This window comes from Odontomachus brunneus, unplaced genomic scaffold (genome assembly GCF_010583005.1).
Source record: "Odontomachus brunneus isolate Ranch 3 - 2012 unplaced genomic scaffold, Obru_v1 Obru_scaffold_100, whole genome shotgun sequence".
Taxonomy (NCBI): domain Eukaryota; kingdom Metazoa; phylum Arthropoda; class Insecta; order Hymenoptera; family Formicidae; genus Odontomachus; species Odontomachus brunneus.
The window spans coordinates 1,106,497-1,120,878 of record NW_022639550.1 but is presented as its reverse complement, the minus strand read 5'-3'; the positions used below and the strand labels follow the sequence as shown (position 1 = coordinate 1,120,878).

At 43.2% G+C, this 14,382-nt stretch overlaps 1 protein-coding gene across 2 annotated transcripts in view; it reads right to left on the bottom strand.

Annotated features, from left to right (window-relative positions):
• LOC116848813 (calexcitin-2) overlaps positions 1 to 14,030 on the bottom strand; it is a 31,917-nt gene extending 17,887 nt beyond the window's left edge. For both annotated transcript variants that reach the window (XR_004379022.1, XM_032825313.1), the window contains exon 1: positions 13,806 to 14,030. The gene's annotated coding sequence lies outside the window, so the exon portion shown is untranslated. The remainder of the gene's footprint in view (positions 1 to 13,805) is intronic.
• Positions 14,031 to 14,382: the final 352 nt, after the last annotated feature.

Sequence of the window (14,382 nt, the reverse complement as noted above, 5' to 3'; positions counted from 1 at the left end):
GAGAGAGAGAGAGAGAGAGAGAGAGAGAGAGAGAGAGAGAGAGAGAGAGAGAGACAGAAAAGGTCTCGTCTTTCAGCTATGGAAAAAATACTAATAAATAAAGGAGCGTATAATTTTCGCGTTTTGATTATTGTTTCATTCTTTTATCTTCCTTTCGTTCAGGGGAAATTTTCTTCTTCCCAAAGAAGGCTCGACAATCGCTCTGACGATTGCCCTGACGAATTCAACAGTAACTGAATAATTCCATCTTCAATTTCTTAAATAATATTTCACTTTTAGTTCTCCCTCACGCTCCTCTCTTTCATCCGATTATCATGCCACGCCGAATAAAGACGGAAATAAAAGATTGAATTAGAGAAGCGGGACGGGAGTATATTAAATCGAATGTGAAAACTTTTATGCGCAAGTTGGAAATTAGTTTGGAGCGCAAAGCAAAAACCTGTAAAATAAAGTCGAAAATTACCTTGGTAATTTTCGACACATGCTACGTCATATCTCGCAATCAACGTTATTCGCCAGTGCAATCGTGTGCGAAAACCGCATTGAAATTAAGATGAAAATTTGCATTTTTCTTTTTTATTCGATGTAGCACAAATTTGCACGATTCAATGGCCGTTTATTTTCGCGTGCTTATCTTCACGATACGAGAAAACGTTAAAAGTATCCGCGCGCAATGTACACGTCGGCTTAAGCGTACGCATCAAAATGAGCTTTGGACAAAAGAGTCGATAAAAGTGCGCTCCGGCAAACTGCGTGTACTCCATTTAATATACACCACATACTTGATTAAACAAACTCGACGATATAAAGCGTATTCAACGAGCGGGTAACATCCACGATCGCGTATAATCGACGCTTGCCCCGACCGATATTAATTCCTCGCAGTTTATTCAGTGGCACGTTGAAAAATATAATATCTGCTCGAACGCGAATAAAAACATGGAATCACGTTCGCAGCTCGAGGCATCAGATATCGAGAATCGACGATATAATTCTACGAAGAGAATATATAATATCTGAAAAAAAATTACCAAATACAACAATTACCGATCCATGATCGGTTAAAATCTGAAGTACAATTTGCGATAGCAAAATAAGGCCCTTTTTATCAGAAGTTTTGCAAACTTGCTCGCGATAATGAAGAGGAACGCGTCTCGGCTGTTTGCACATTCTATTCTGTTAAGAAGAGCGATTTACTCGGTTTACTTTCCTTCTTTTAAGTGATGGCTATTTTTGACAAGGAATAATCTTCTTGATAATAGTCTTAAAATCACAAATTTCAGAGATGCTCATTATTAATATATGTAGTCAAGAAAAAAATATTTATTCTCTTGACAAGAATACTATAAGATTATCCCTAACCAACAAAAAGTTGGCTGGACTCTATGTAATAAGCAAATCGATTAGTGCGATAGAAAATTAGCACATCGGAATTCAACGTAAATTTGACCAGCAGTCTAAGTCGATTAACCGTTTACCTTACTACGTTATCTACCTATACGAGTCTCTCAGCGAAGCTGTTTACGTTGCTCCGCTTATTAACCGAGTAATTATGGCAGCTCTGTATTATGTTGGTCCTTCATCGATGGTAGTCCACACATTTGCACGCCCAAATTCGGTGCCTTAGTAAACTGCATTAACGCATAAGCTGAACATTGCAAGCTGCTTCTGATGGGGATTTAATTGAAATTTTAACTGAAACATATCATTTGGCGCATTTAGAAGAGAGATGTTTTGTACGATAATCGCACGATAATAATCTTGAGTAAAGTTAATTTGTAACTGAAGATTGGAGAGCTTATTTCCGAATCGTCCGAAATTTATTTTCCTACTTTCTTTTTTGTCAGTAATTACACGTTACGAAGAACTGTTTGTGAAAGGCGGGACTTTAAGTTACAGTTTGGCAGTGAGCTTTTGACGCACGACTTCTTAAACGCGACGTACGAATTAAGAACGCCATGTACGAATTTGCGCAGTCCTCGTAAAGGATCGTAAATCGCACTATCCGTAACGCGACGGTAAGGTGCGAACTTTTCCCGCATCGTCGAGGGCGAAACGCGAGTTTGGGGCGAGCGGGATTGCTCCCAAGTCGGGTATCAGGAGAGATTCGTCTACAGCGCGGAAAAGTCATTTCTCGTCGGTGTTCCCGAAATTAATTACTTAGTCGCTCTTGGCTCGCGCGCGTGGCAGTGCGCGACATGACGCGACGCGACGCAGCGCGCATAAGTGAAGCCGGCAACTTTTCGCGCGCAAATCCCGCTGAGGATTTCTAAGCGATTGAAACAGTCTCGCGCCGACATTCAGGGCGCTCGTACGTACTACGGGAGACATCACCGTCAGCGGCGGGTCCCTGCTCCTAATGATCGATCGAGGCGTCGCCGACGCGGCCCGTACGACCATTAAATTAGCCGCCTTCAAAGTCCGACCGCCCCCTGTCCTTTACACTCTCTTTGAAGCGTGTTCTTCGTTTGCGACATTTTGCTTCCCAGTTCCCCGACGGGTAGCGAAAAAAACTGGCATATCCGAGAGACGCTCGAGGTAACGCGGATCGCCACACATACGAACCCACCACACATGCGTGCGGCAGAGCAGTCTCCCTGAGCCGTTCTCACGCTTCCTTTCCAACGTTGTTTCCTTCGTTTACCTCGTGACACGAGAGACATTTCGCCGTTTGTGTCATTTTTTAGACGAGAGGTAACGAGAGAAAAGAATCGGCGGCAGAGAGAGGTAACGTGCGCGTTGGCCCAATGGTGCGTGATCGGGCGCGCGTGTCAAGAGGTCGTCCAGTTGCCTCCTCGATAATCGAAAGCGTGGGATTTGTTATCGCGTGTATCTATTGTTAATTATCCGATTAGCATCGGTTTTAATCGAGGCCGATGCGCTGTCACGTTTCTACGTTTCGAGTACGAAGAATGTATGATTCGAACGGACAGTACCGATGTTCGTGGCACGATCGCTCGATTATGCTTAATCTAATATTGGACTTGGGCTCGCGAGCGAGCGACTTATTATCAATTCACCGTTCGTGATCGTCTGACACACGGGGGCTTAAATAGATTGGATTAGATCTGTACGTGATATAACGATCACAAAGTTAATCTCATATTGCAAACGTTACCGTAACATCGGCTTACAGTACGGATCGTCGTGCACATAATGGGCGAGGTAATCTTGTCAAACCGGGCTCGTTTGAGCAGTTTCCTCTGTTTGGTCCTCGAATACCCCGAGGTGCAAAAGCGATATCGGCTGTCACAGCTCAAGGAAGTGATCTGAAATAAATTCGATTTCCGAACTTCGATCAGAGAACATCCTATAGAGCGTATCCTCGGGATCGTTATTATAGAGTCGTTCCACGCATATGCGACTTTCTTCTCGAAAGTTTAGCGAATTCCATCGGTTTCCACGACAAATTAAATACAAACCACTGACCGCGAAAGGGGCGTCGATATCGACGTTCTTTCTCTCTCAACGACGGGCCTCTTCAACGACTGTGATACACCGCGAAAAATAACAAACTCCCATTCATTTGGTTAGGTTCGATACTCGCATCTTGGAGAAATTATTAGAAATAATCGAGTATCCGTTGAGAGCGGATCTTCAAATTTAATCAAGCCGACAGAGTTTAGCGCGGCTGAAGTTTCATATCCCCGCGTTACGCGCACGCCAGCGGCTTCGGAAATTCGCATAATTAGGAAGCTGATAATCACAGCGCCGCCGTGAAGCAATTAGTCGCGATTCAGTGAGAGGCGGCAAATTTATTTCGCGCGATCGAACGAGATTCGTTGAGGATCGAAGAGGGACGTGCGCGACGACACTAAAGTCCTCCGTGCCTCGCGTTTATGTTTTGCAAAGACGCTCCGCGTAATCACGCGCCGCGTATTGTCGTGAAATACGGTCCCCGTTTCCCCGCTTAGTAAGTTAGTAACGTTAATACACTTCAATTTCATACGCTTTGCACGAAAACGCGATTGAGGGAAGTTTATGCGTGCTACGACGAATAAAACTCGGCCGCGCGTCCCCGATATTCGATTAAAGCCTTTGATCTTGGTCTACGTAGAACAAGAGAGGAAATTTGTCCCGATAGTTGGCGAACGATGCTCGCGAAGCCGTCGTTTGAGAAATAAGGTGCTGCCCCTTGGGACAACACGATGAGAGGAGAGTGCCGGTTGATTGAACTTTATAAATAAATATGTCGAATCGCTTGGTACACGTTTCGGAAAATCGACGCAAAATCGTGTATCCGCTGGCTGAGCCGCTGCAAACTATGCCGATATACTTGCGCGGGAGTTTGCCAAGTGGCAGTTCTTAACAACCTCTCTTAAGCTTCAAGACCATTAAGCACCCTCCGTGATTTTCTGTGTAGCGCTAATTAACGCTGCTATCGACGGGGAACTACGGAGACGTCGTCTGTCGCGATAAAGTGAGCGTCGGAGGGAAACGTCTTAAACAAATAACGCGATTAATAGCTCGTGCCAGTTTTTCTATGCGACGGTTTTTCAAACCGTTCGATTTATTAATCATCGATTGTAATTCCCGTCACGCGGACCGGCTGGTGCCGCATTCATTCGGATTTTCATCCATTGATTTTCCACGCTTCGATTCAATCAGTTCTTACTCGCATTTACCTCCTCCGCATGCATACCGCAGATAAAGCGACGCAACGGACGCGTCGATCGATAAATTTATCTTATCGTTGCTCGAGCAAGTTGTCTGTCGAGAGAGAAAAGCTAATCGCGCACATAAATCCGCTTCAGATATTCCACAATTACAACTGCGGCGCGGATATTTCTTCCGTTTGAGTATCTTAATTAAAGTGGTGAAATTAAGAGAAACAATTTTATTTAATGAAAAACACGCCTTTTCGCGTGAGACGCGGCAGGCCGCAAATTGCCGCTGTAGTAAAATGCTGAAGCAATGAGATACGCGGTCGGCTAAGACAATCGCTCGTCGTCGTCCACGCGCTGTGTTGTAGCATGATTAAAACATCTGTTGCAAGAGATAACTTTGTTCCTCGAAAAGCGAATGCGGTAAATTGTAAATTTGCGGAACTTCATTTCAACATACGGACGTTGTAATGAAATCTTTTTCTCACACTCGTTCCTTGTGACCTCGTCGGAAGTGAATTTTTATTCCACGATTGAGGAAAGAAAGCGGCCATCATCGATGTTCACGACTACGTTATGCTCGGATTGAGTTTGCGCCCACAATCCGTCGAGGGAGCAAACATTGATAGCGAACATTGTTTGACAATCGATCGTGCACAGTTTATAAGGCATAGAATAAAGAGCAAAGCGGAAGGTGTCGTCAAATGCTTTTTCTAACGTTGCAAAATAACTCCGCGCTACAAAAAAAAAAAGTGCTTCCTCCGCAGCGAAATAACGCTCGGCTTGATAGCACGTAATTATAATCAACGCGGTATAATCAAAGGTGGCGTGGAGAGTTTGCACGGAGAGCGCACAAAGGGAAAAAAATGACGCACATGCGGTGTGGCGAAACAAAAATCTTGGCAATTGCCGTGGAAATGTTCGTAAACGCCTGCCGGCACAAATGCGTTTTTAATTTCTCCGGAGCAGCAGCTGTCGGCTCTTTCGAGAATTCTAAGGTGGAGTCGTCTTTTTTCTCCTGAGCTGTTTAAACATCCGGGAACCGTTCGAACGAGCCAAATCTCCGATATAGATATCGACGGTTAGTTTTTGTCGGTAGTAGCGTAAAGAACGTGCAAATGAAAGATAACGCGACAATAATTATCGGTGTATCTCTCTCTCTCTCTGCTTTCGCAGCCGTTAAAGATCGCCATTTTCCACGAGGTTTGTACGAGTCAATTTCCAAGATTTTCTTACAAGCGGCACTTCGGGTCGCACTCAAGACAAGGTCGCTTAATGGCACTCGTAGACAGAGCTGAATGCACATCGCAGCGAGTACTTGTAGGGGCGCGCGTTAAATTGCTGCGGCGTCGCGTCCGGACGGCGATCGCTGTGTTTCCCCTCGGGGGAATGAGGGCTGATCGCGATATCGTTTCGCATTTATCGTGCTCGCACCAAGACGACGCGAGATTAAGTGACACCCAGAGATCGGAGCAGTTACATCTTTCTCTATCCGAGCGCGCGCGGAATGACAGCCGAGGAATCTCCGCATTCGTGTCGCGGCATTAATTCCGTTCAAAATGCGTATACTCATAACGAAAAATACCCGGCGCAATTTTAAAGGGAACGCGTAAATAGACAATAATTGATAAATAAATCCCCGTATATTGCTTGATATTCAATGGGATTCGAGCGAGGCTGTCGGAAAAAGCGCCGGACGTTTTCTCCAATGTTCGTGTTGCCGAAATAGACGCTATTTCCTCACAGTCTGTGCCGACCAAAAGATTGCAACTCAACAGGAAATATTCAACTTTATTGTTTAGCTTACAGTGCAAGAGCACACGAAAATTCACTCGTCTGTAGAAAACGAAACGTGTCAAGTATAAAGCTGAGCGTTCGGTCGGTTCAGTTGAACAAGCACACTAGAGTTACGCTTTGTCGTTACAAAGACGTAGTTGACGACGCTGTAATATCACATTACTTAACCGCTGTCCGGAGTAATTTCCCCTTCGGAATGCACTCGTTTCCTGGTTTGCGACACCATTCCGCGTGTCCCATAATTGTCAAGAAATTTTCATTCAATAAAGAAGTACACGGCTTGATGGCGCGGCTCTTACATAGAGGGAGAGATATCACTGATGTTAAAGCGTATGAAATTTCTTTTGTGGAATACCTCGAATTGCCAAAGTCAATTGATCGTTTTCCGGGAGGAAAAAATTATTCGAAAGTGTCGCAAAATGCGCGCGTCCCGATAAGAGAGCGTGCGATAATTTATTGAATAAAACTTTCATATGAATAAAACATAACGGAGGCCCGCGGTGACAATACCGTTTATTTAATCGTGCTGCGGATTCGAATAAATTTGCATTTGTTTAACAATTATAGAATGGCTCCATTTTTGTAATTTCGCCAACGTTTTGATGCACGCCTCGTCTCTTCTCGATTCTACGAGCGTGCAAAAAATGTAAATTCCTTTTTTAACAGCAGTAGGCGACGCATTATTGAATTACCTGTCCGATGATGCCATCACCCACGGCACCGTGTCGCAATTCGTAAACGAGTTTGTGTAACTTTCATACTATATTAGCATAGTATTTCGACGGACTCATCACAATAGCTTTATTATAAGCAAAGTTCTCCTGTGCTGTTTATGAGTAATGAGTGAAGAAAGTTAAGAAATTGAGACACTTGTGGGAAGCGCGATACAGAAGCTCGTCGAGAACTCGCTACCTTATTGTATCGGCGAATTGTATTTGCGCAAGTAACTGACGTTGCTTCTCTTGATTGGCACGCAAAGTCAATAGGTAGACCATTGTGTCTGCGAAAGACCTTATCCGCAAGATACGAGTAGCGCATCATGAGATGTATGATGGGTTTTTGTACGTCAAAACTGACGCCTCGTTTTCATTCTTCGTTGGACCAGAAACCGTGCAATTTGCATTAATGGCACGTAAAAAATTGCGTTAACTTAGAATACGAGAACACAGCAAACGCCGCCGTGTTGGGAATGATGGCGATTTTACTCCTTGAATCGACTTGAACGTCTGCTTCGCTCTTAAAATATAATGTTCCATTGCGCGATCGATTGAGACGCCAAAAAAGTGCGTCGATTAAAACTGCACAAAGTTTCGATCATCATACAGTCGCTCTATAATTGGCGAGATCCTTTAAAAAATTAATTGACAGGTGATTTCGTCAACATCGATTAACTTTGACCGTGAGTCAAGATTAGTTAACTCCTCACCCTTTGGTTCCACGAAGAGAGAAAGTTCTAATTGAACCAAAGATAAACGACTCTCGTCGATAAAGACGTTTTACTCGCTAAAAGTTGGTCTGCACCCACAAATTCAAGCGACGAAATTCCGCCTTAAATTGTGTGTATCTCGGAAAAGAGAATACGTCTTCGGCATCTGAATTATACCGAAATTCTTTCGGTCGTATCGCGCGTATTTCTACGGCTGTACTCGAGATTCACTGTCCATGAAAATAGGTTCCTTGAATTCCTTGCGCGCTAGTTGGATACACAAGTATACATCGACCCGAACGACGAAATTTCCACGACGATAGCTGGACGACGATGGCAAAACGACAAGTTTTTTTACAGCTATAAGAGCGATATGATAGGTGTGCTCGATATCCTCCTTGGCCGAACAATTTGTCAACGCGAACATATGCGCGCACGTAGGGAACACGCCGGTGTGACGAATGACACGCATTTTTTCTCAGACCGATCGACACCATAGAAATCGTCAGAGCGACACGCCGTTTCACTTTGTGTGATGTAGTGGAAGTCGGGCATAACATCACTCCGGCAGCGACTCCAAAAATTACGTTCATCGAGAGTCTCGCATTTCGCGAAAAATGTTGCGCGCCCGTTACTAGTGCGAACAGTCATTCTTTTTCACGTCAATGCGCTCCGATATGAAAAAGTGTGGATGCGTTTCAACAAGAAACGAAAGCTTGATTTTGCCGTTAAGAGAAGCAACAATTTCAGATACAACGCAATAATAATAAAGAGAGGGAGAATTTTTATCATGTCTTTTACGATTGCTCATGTCGTTACATTACGACTGATTGGTTATTTCAGCGAAATTATCCGCATAAATTACGCAACAGACGAGTGGAAAATTATATTACAAGCTCGATTACATAGCTTCGATTACACATTTTCGATTGCACGCTCGAAAACCAGATAACAGGGCTCGCAAATCGTTGTTGTTGCGTTCGCAGTTTCATCTTATTATCTTGCAAAATCTGCGTAATGTGTTTTGCGCTTAACGTCGCGAATGCCACGTCGGTAGTGCGACCGTGTCGTAATATGATATTTAATATTTCGTCGAGTCTATCGATAGATAGATCGAATTCCTTGTAATGAGTGGGCAAGACAACATTTTTATTCGCCCGAGCAAATCGAATCAAGCGAGATTACAACGAGGCAAAAGGATGCTTTGAATTGTGTAGCAAACGCGGGGCTCTGGTTGCATTTATAGACATTCGATCAAATATATCTTGATGATTTTTCCAAATTTACTGCTTCTCTTCGGGCAAATTATCCCCACGTCGACGATGTAACGACGATAAGAAATAGGGGGGAAAGAATATTTTTGCTAAAGAATAAGATTTACTATGTTTGATAGCGACCCATGCCTGGTGAAACAGATAACCTTTATGGCTATCTATTCTTGGACAATCAAAGTTCAGATAGTATAGACATTTTCGTCGAGATTCGTCAAACGTGACGGAATCTCCGTAGTACGACATTTGTTATCAGCGGTGTTGGCTGATGGATGGAGGAAGAAGAGCGGAAGAAATTGGCAAAATTTGACCTTTACCTCGAAAAAATTAATTTTCCTGCGTTTAAAGTCTCGATTAGTTTGCCAAAGAAAAAACGATTGCGACGAGGGAATTTCACGCGGACGTTTGTGATTACGGAACGGGAAATTGTTCCCATGACACCGAAGCTCCGTGCAGCCAAGTAGTCGAAAGTGTCATAAATTTTCGAGGACGATCATGAGAAGCGCTCCTCTAACGAGAGAAAGAGTCGCGTTTGCCAATGTCAACGGGCAGGATCGTGTTTCTCTAGAAAATATATCTTTGCAATTCTATTGGGGTCGTGTATTTTTCTCTCTTCCGCCGCGAATCGCGACGAATGGCTCGCGAAACACTATTAAAATGACTCCAAAGTCATTACCAATGTGCAATAATAATGTTGTAATGGAGAGTTGTCGCGAGCAGAACCTTTCTCTCGCGGCTAGGACAATTCAATTGATATCTCGGTGCTGATTGTGTAACGCGGATTCGCGGATGAGATCAAAGGAAGAAAAATTCTATTTGTCTTTGTATTCGTCTACCGCGCCGCACACAATACGCTTAGTTAGGTCATCGTCATCTCTCACAAAGGCTGCCAACGAACGGTGTTCTGGTCAAATCATTATCCCGCGTTAATTATATTAAAAACCGCGATTCGTTGTATCACGAGTCGCGTATGTCATGATAAACACGACGACCGCATTAAAGATACGAAATCATTCGCGGACAAATATGTTTTTGTCTATCTGTATACCCGCATCGCATCGATCGTTCACAAACGAGATGAAATCGTCTGCTCAATTGAAAGAAGTAACCGTGGGCGGAATTACGAGTGTTATATTGAAAAAAAATGTTTAATCTAATTAAAATTATAATTATTTTTGGCTCCGACTATATTTTTATTCTAACGAAAATAACACGCATATAAAGCCATTATTATCAAAATTATAGCAGAATTTAATTGAAAAAATGGATTCCTTGACCACACAATTTATAGTGTGTAATTATTTCTCTGTGTAACTATATATGTATATACATGTAGTTACAAATACCAAACTTTTTTTCTCAGTGTATATTCGAAATAAAACTCCTAACGAATCCACACAATGCGAAGCAAATAACCGCGAGATAACGCACTAACTTCACTTCCGAGCGATGCTAAAAATTGTCGATTTAACGACAAGGAACGGCGCGCGCTCCCATTGCGGAAGTTCTGCCGCACATTAGCGGTTAATACTACTTACGGCATCGCGACGTAATAGACAAAATCGTTTAAAAGCTACCCGCAGCTCCAACGGCGGCGGCGGCGGCGGCGGCGGCGGCAATGAGGGGAGGCGAAAAGGAAAATTAATTGTACTGTAATTTCATTAGCAAACGCGAAATTTCGAAGAACAACTCTCGGCCTATCGCGTTTATCGCATTAACTGCGAGTAATAGAATTTACATGCGCTGTACGTGAATACGGTACGTATCGCTGTTAAATTGCCGCAACTAGACCGTTGACACGACGATTTTCATGACAAAATCTTTATCGTTCTGTCGCTCGTGTGACGCAAATGTCATGGTTACCCAGTATTTACGTTAAACATTAAACGTTACTATAAACGCGCGCGCATAATAAACGATATTAGATATTACAGCTGGCTAATACGCCCCGGTATATTTTCATAAGAATTTAACGGCTTCCAGACTATATTCCAACGAGCGATAATAATATTTTATAATAAAGCAGGATATCCCATAAACAAGACGTAATAATGCCGATCGATCGTGCATTCATACGCGTGTGAATATAATTCGTCCACTTTCGTTGTCACCTTCGATGAAACGTAATGGTATAAATGTCAACCGCGGCAACCCATCGGCAATTTTTATGAAATATTGCCTTTGCGTGCAACTATGCTCGTAGAGTGCTCGTCCTCCGAGTCAACTGTCAGGAAAATTGATCGAATCGTCTAGTGGAGAATGACATCGGTGATAGCGCATAAAATGGATTTTAATCCTAATCACGGTGTGCTGAAAATGTTTTGTTGCTGTAACTAAAAATTTGCTGCTAAAATCTACTGTTGCTACTATATCGGTTTCATAGTTTTATATGTGTCTACTGCAGCTATACTTTTAGTCATCCACATGTTACAAACGAGATTTAGCTATCACACATAGATTTTTGCTGCCGTGCAGCTTATTTTCTTTTTCCGTATAACATAAGTCGAAATCACGATATACGCTCAAGTCGGTGTTATAATAGCTCGTGAAAATTTTGTAGCGTCGTCAGACGGAATCTGTCGGGCCGTAATAACTTTTATCGCGCCGAGACGTTCGATCGAAATATTCCAGTATGTAATTCCGCGTCCCTCACTGATGAATGTGTTTCGCGCAGTTAAACACATATATCATTTGACATATATCATTCCTCGCATGCCAATAATTCGTAATAATAATTATTCCGATTTTAGCGATCGCTTTGGCGAATTAGACTCGCGCCGCGAGACTTATTAACGGCGCTATTAATTGGTGTAGTGCAATTAATAATCGCAATCGTGGCTGCAAATTTCAGCGTCGTGCGCATCCTCGCTCGTTGTCTCTCTATTGTTAGCGACGTGTAATATATCGCACGATGGTCTATCGATGATCAAATAATGAGTTTCCGTTGGCAAAGGCGTACACGTGCGTAGTAATCGCATCGTTAAAAAGCGACGTCTTATTCTCTCGCCATCACACACACACACACACACACACACACACACACACACCTGCATATTAAAAAAAAAATAACTATATAATCACTATATATAGAGAAATAATTATTGTAACCATTTTCTTTTTTCTTTTTATTATTATTAAATTCTATCATAACGTTAGTTATAGTAACCTTGTATACTACTGTCGTGTTGGAACGAGGAAAAAATGTAGTTGGAGCCAAAAATAACTATAATTTTAGTTAGGTCGACCATTTCTTTTTCTCAGTGCACGTTACAGAGACTGTCGTATATCACGTAACGTAGAAACCGAAGGGGATGCGAAGATAATATAACGATTTATACATCGAACTGACCTAAGGCCGTCGCGACTAAAGAAAGTGGACGCTTCAGCGGAAACGTGAAAAATTTATACACTTTTTGCGAAAGTTTATCACAAGAGAAGGATCGAACCACATATTTTCCAAAAGACTTTGACTAACTATGGCACGGAACTTTTGACCCGACTGGCGCGATTTAAGCGATAATTGTTCTGCCTTAGGCGATCCGTGGAAGAATTTCTATTTCATTTTTCTCCGAACACGCGCGCGCGCGCGTTTATTTTCCCGCCGCTTCCACAACTTTGTTGCGCCGCGGAAATGTTGGAAAGGACCGACGTACGCAAAATAAACCCACAGGAACCACGCATTCGGTGTAATTGAAGCTTCGAATAACACCGCTGCACCTTTGTACTATACGGACTAATTCTGCGCCAGGTCGTCACACAGAGGTATCAAACTTTGTCAAAGTATTTGGGTTGTCTCGTCACCCGACACGCACTAAAGGGTAGAGCGTCGCGTTAAAATCAAATGTCGGGTTAACGACGCAATCTGCAAACGTTACATGTCAATAAAGATGATTCTCCGTGCTTCGCGGTTGCATTTCACGAGTCATACGGCGTATAATCCGTGTGACAATTTGTGCAACGCATCGAAACATTGCGTACGATAACTTGGACTTGTCGAAATCAGTAATAAATTGCACACAAGAGTCGAAATTTTGAGTTGAAACGAATGATCAGTATCGCTGAAGGATATTTTTCCTTTCATTTCTTTCCTCTCGGTATCTTTACGGTCGCGAAGAACGTAAAACTATATTTTCACAACGGTAACGCTAATGGCATACACCACGCGCTCGAAAGAGTTGATTCAGACTTGTTCTTATCGTTTGAAATTTGACAAATAATCTAGAACGTTAGAGTGATCCTCTGTAGAAATGTTTAACGGCGCACGTAACGTTTACCAGTGCAGGATCAACACAAGATCAATCGAGGGGCATAATTCCTCACTGACATGTAGGTGTTTCCATTCAATCGAACGATCACTCTGAACCGACGCAAATCTGTCTGGCCCGCGATCGAATGAACGCATTGCCATTTAATGGCCAATTAACGACGACATTAAATTACGATAACATCTCGGTCCACACTCGGTCCGGGTTTTACACCTTAACTGTTGACGTTACTCTCGAATACGCCGTGCTACGCGTATGTTCACCGTCGTAGCAACATCGACGAGCAATTATTCCGTGTGACAGAAATTTTTAATGCTCCATTTTGTCCGTAAGCAGATGGTTACATGCCTGCCGTTTAATATGCAAATTAACGTTACGCAAACTATCTTTTCTAGTCTCGCGCGAAAGAAAAGAGAAGGCGAAAATTCAAACGGCGACTCACCTGTGTGCTTCCGCGTGAGAATAGAGTCCAACTTGTCGAAAAGTTCCAATCGGATGATTGCCAAGATGCGAGGAGGAAACGAAGCACCAGCGATGCAACCGATAGAATTACGTGCGCAGTGGTGGGAAAGCGGAGACAGACAGACAGACAGAAAGAGGAAGAGAGAACGAATGGACCGGTCGTGCGATCTGTATGACGGACAGATGAAGCACAAAGTGCGCACCGCGGGCACGAGCTTCTCCTCTTTATACCCTCGAACTTGCACCTGTGCTTGCGCAGGTCCCTTAAGCTCCGCGGCGTCCGCTCGTTTCCTTCGTTCGCTGGACGACGCGGGCTCCACGTGTGCGAGTGACGATGATGCATTCACTCGCTCCTGCTGACACTTCTCCCGATCGTAACGCTTTTTGCAAAATAATTCAGCGGCGCAATTGATTTCGATCCTTATTCTGGCGGAACGTCAAATTTTCCATCGAAACGTTATTCGTGAAATTTTTCATTTACCGAATTAAAACGACGACGTTTTCGATTATTTTGCATTACGCGTTTGCAGTTTCACATAAATAACGGCACGCTCGTG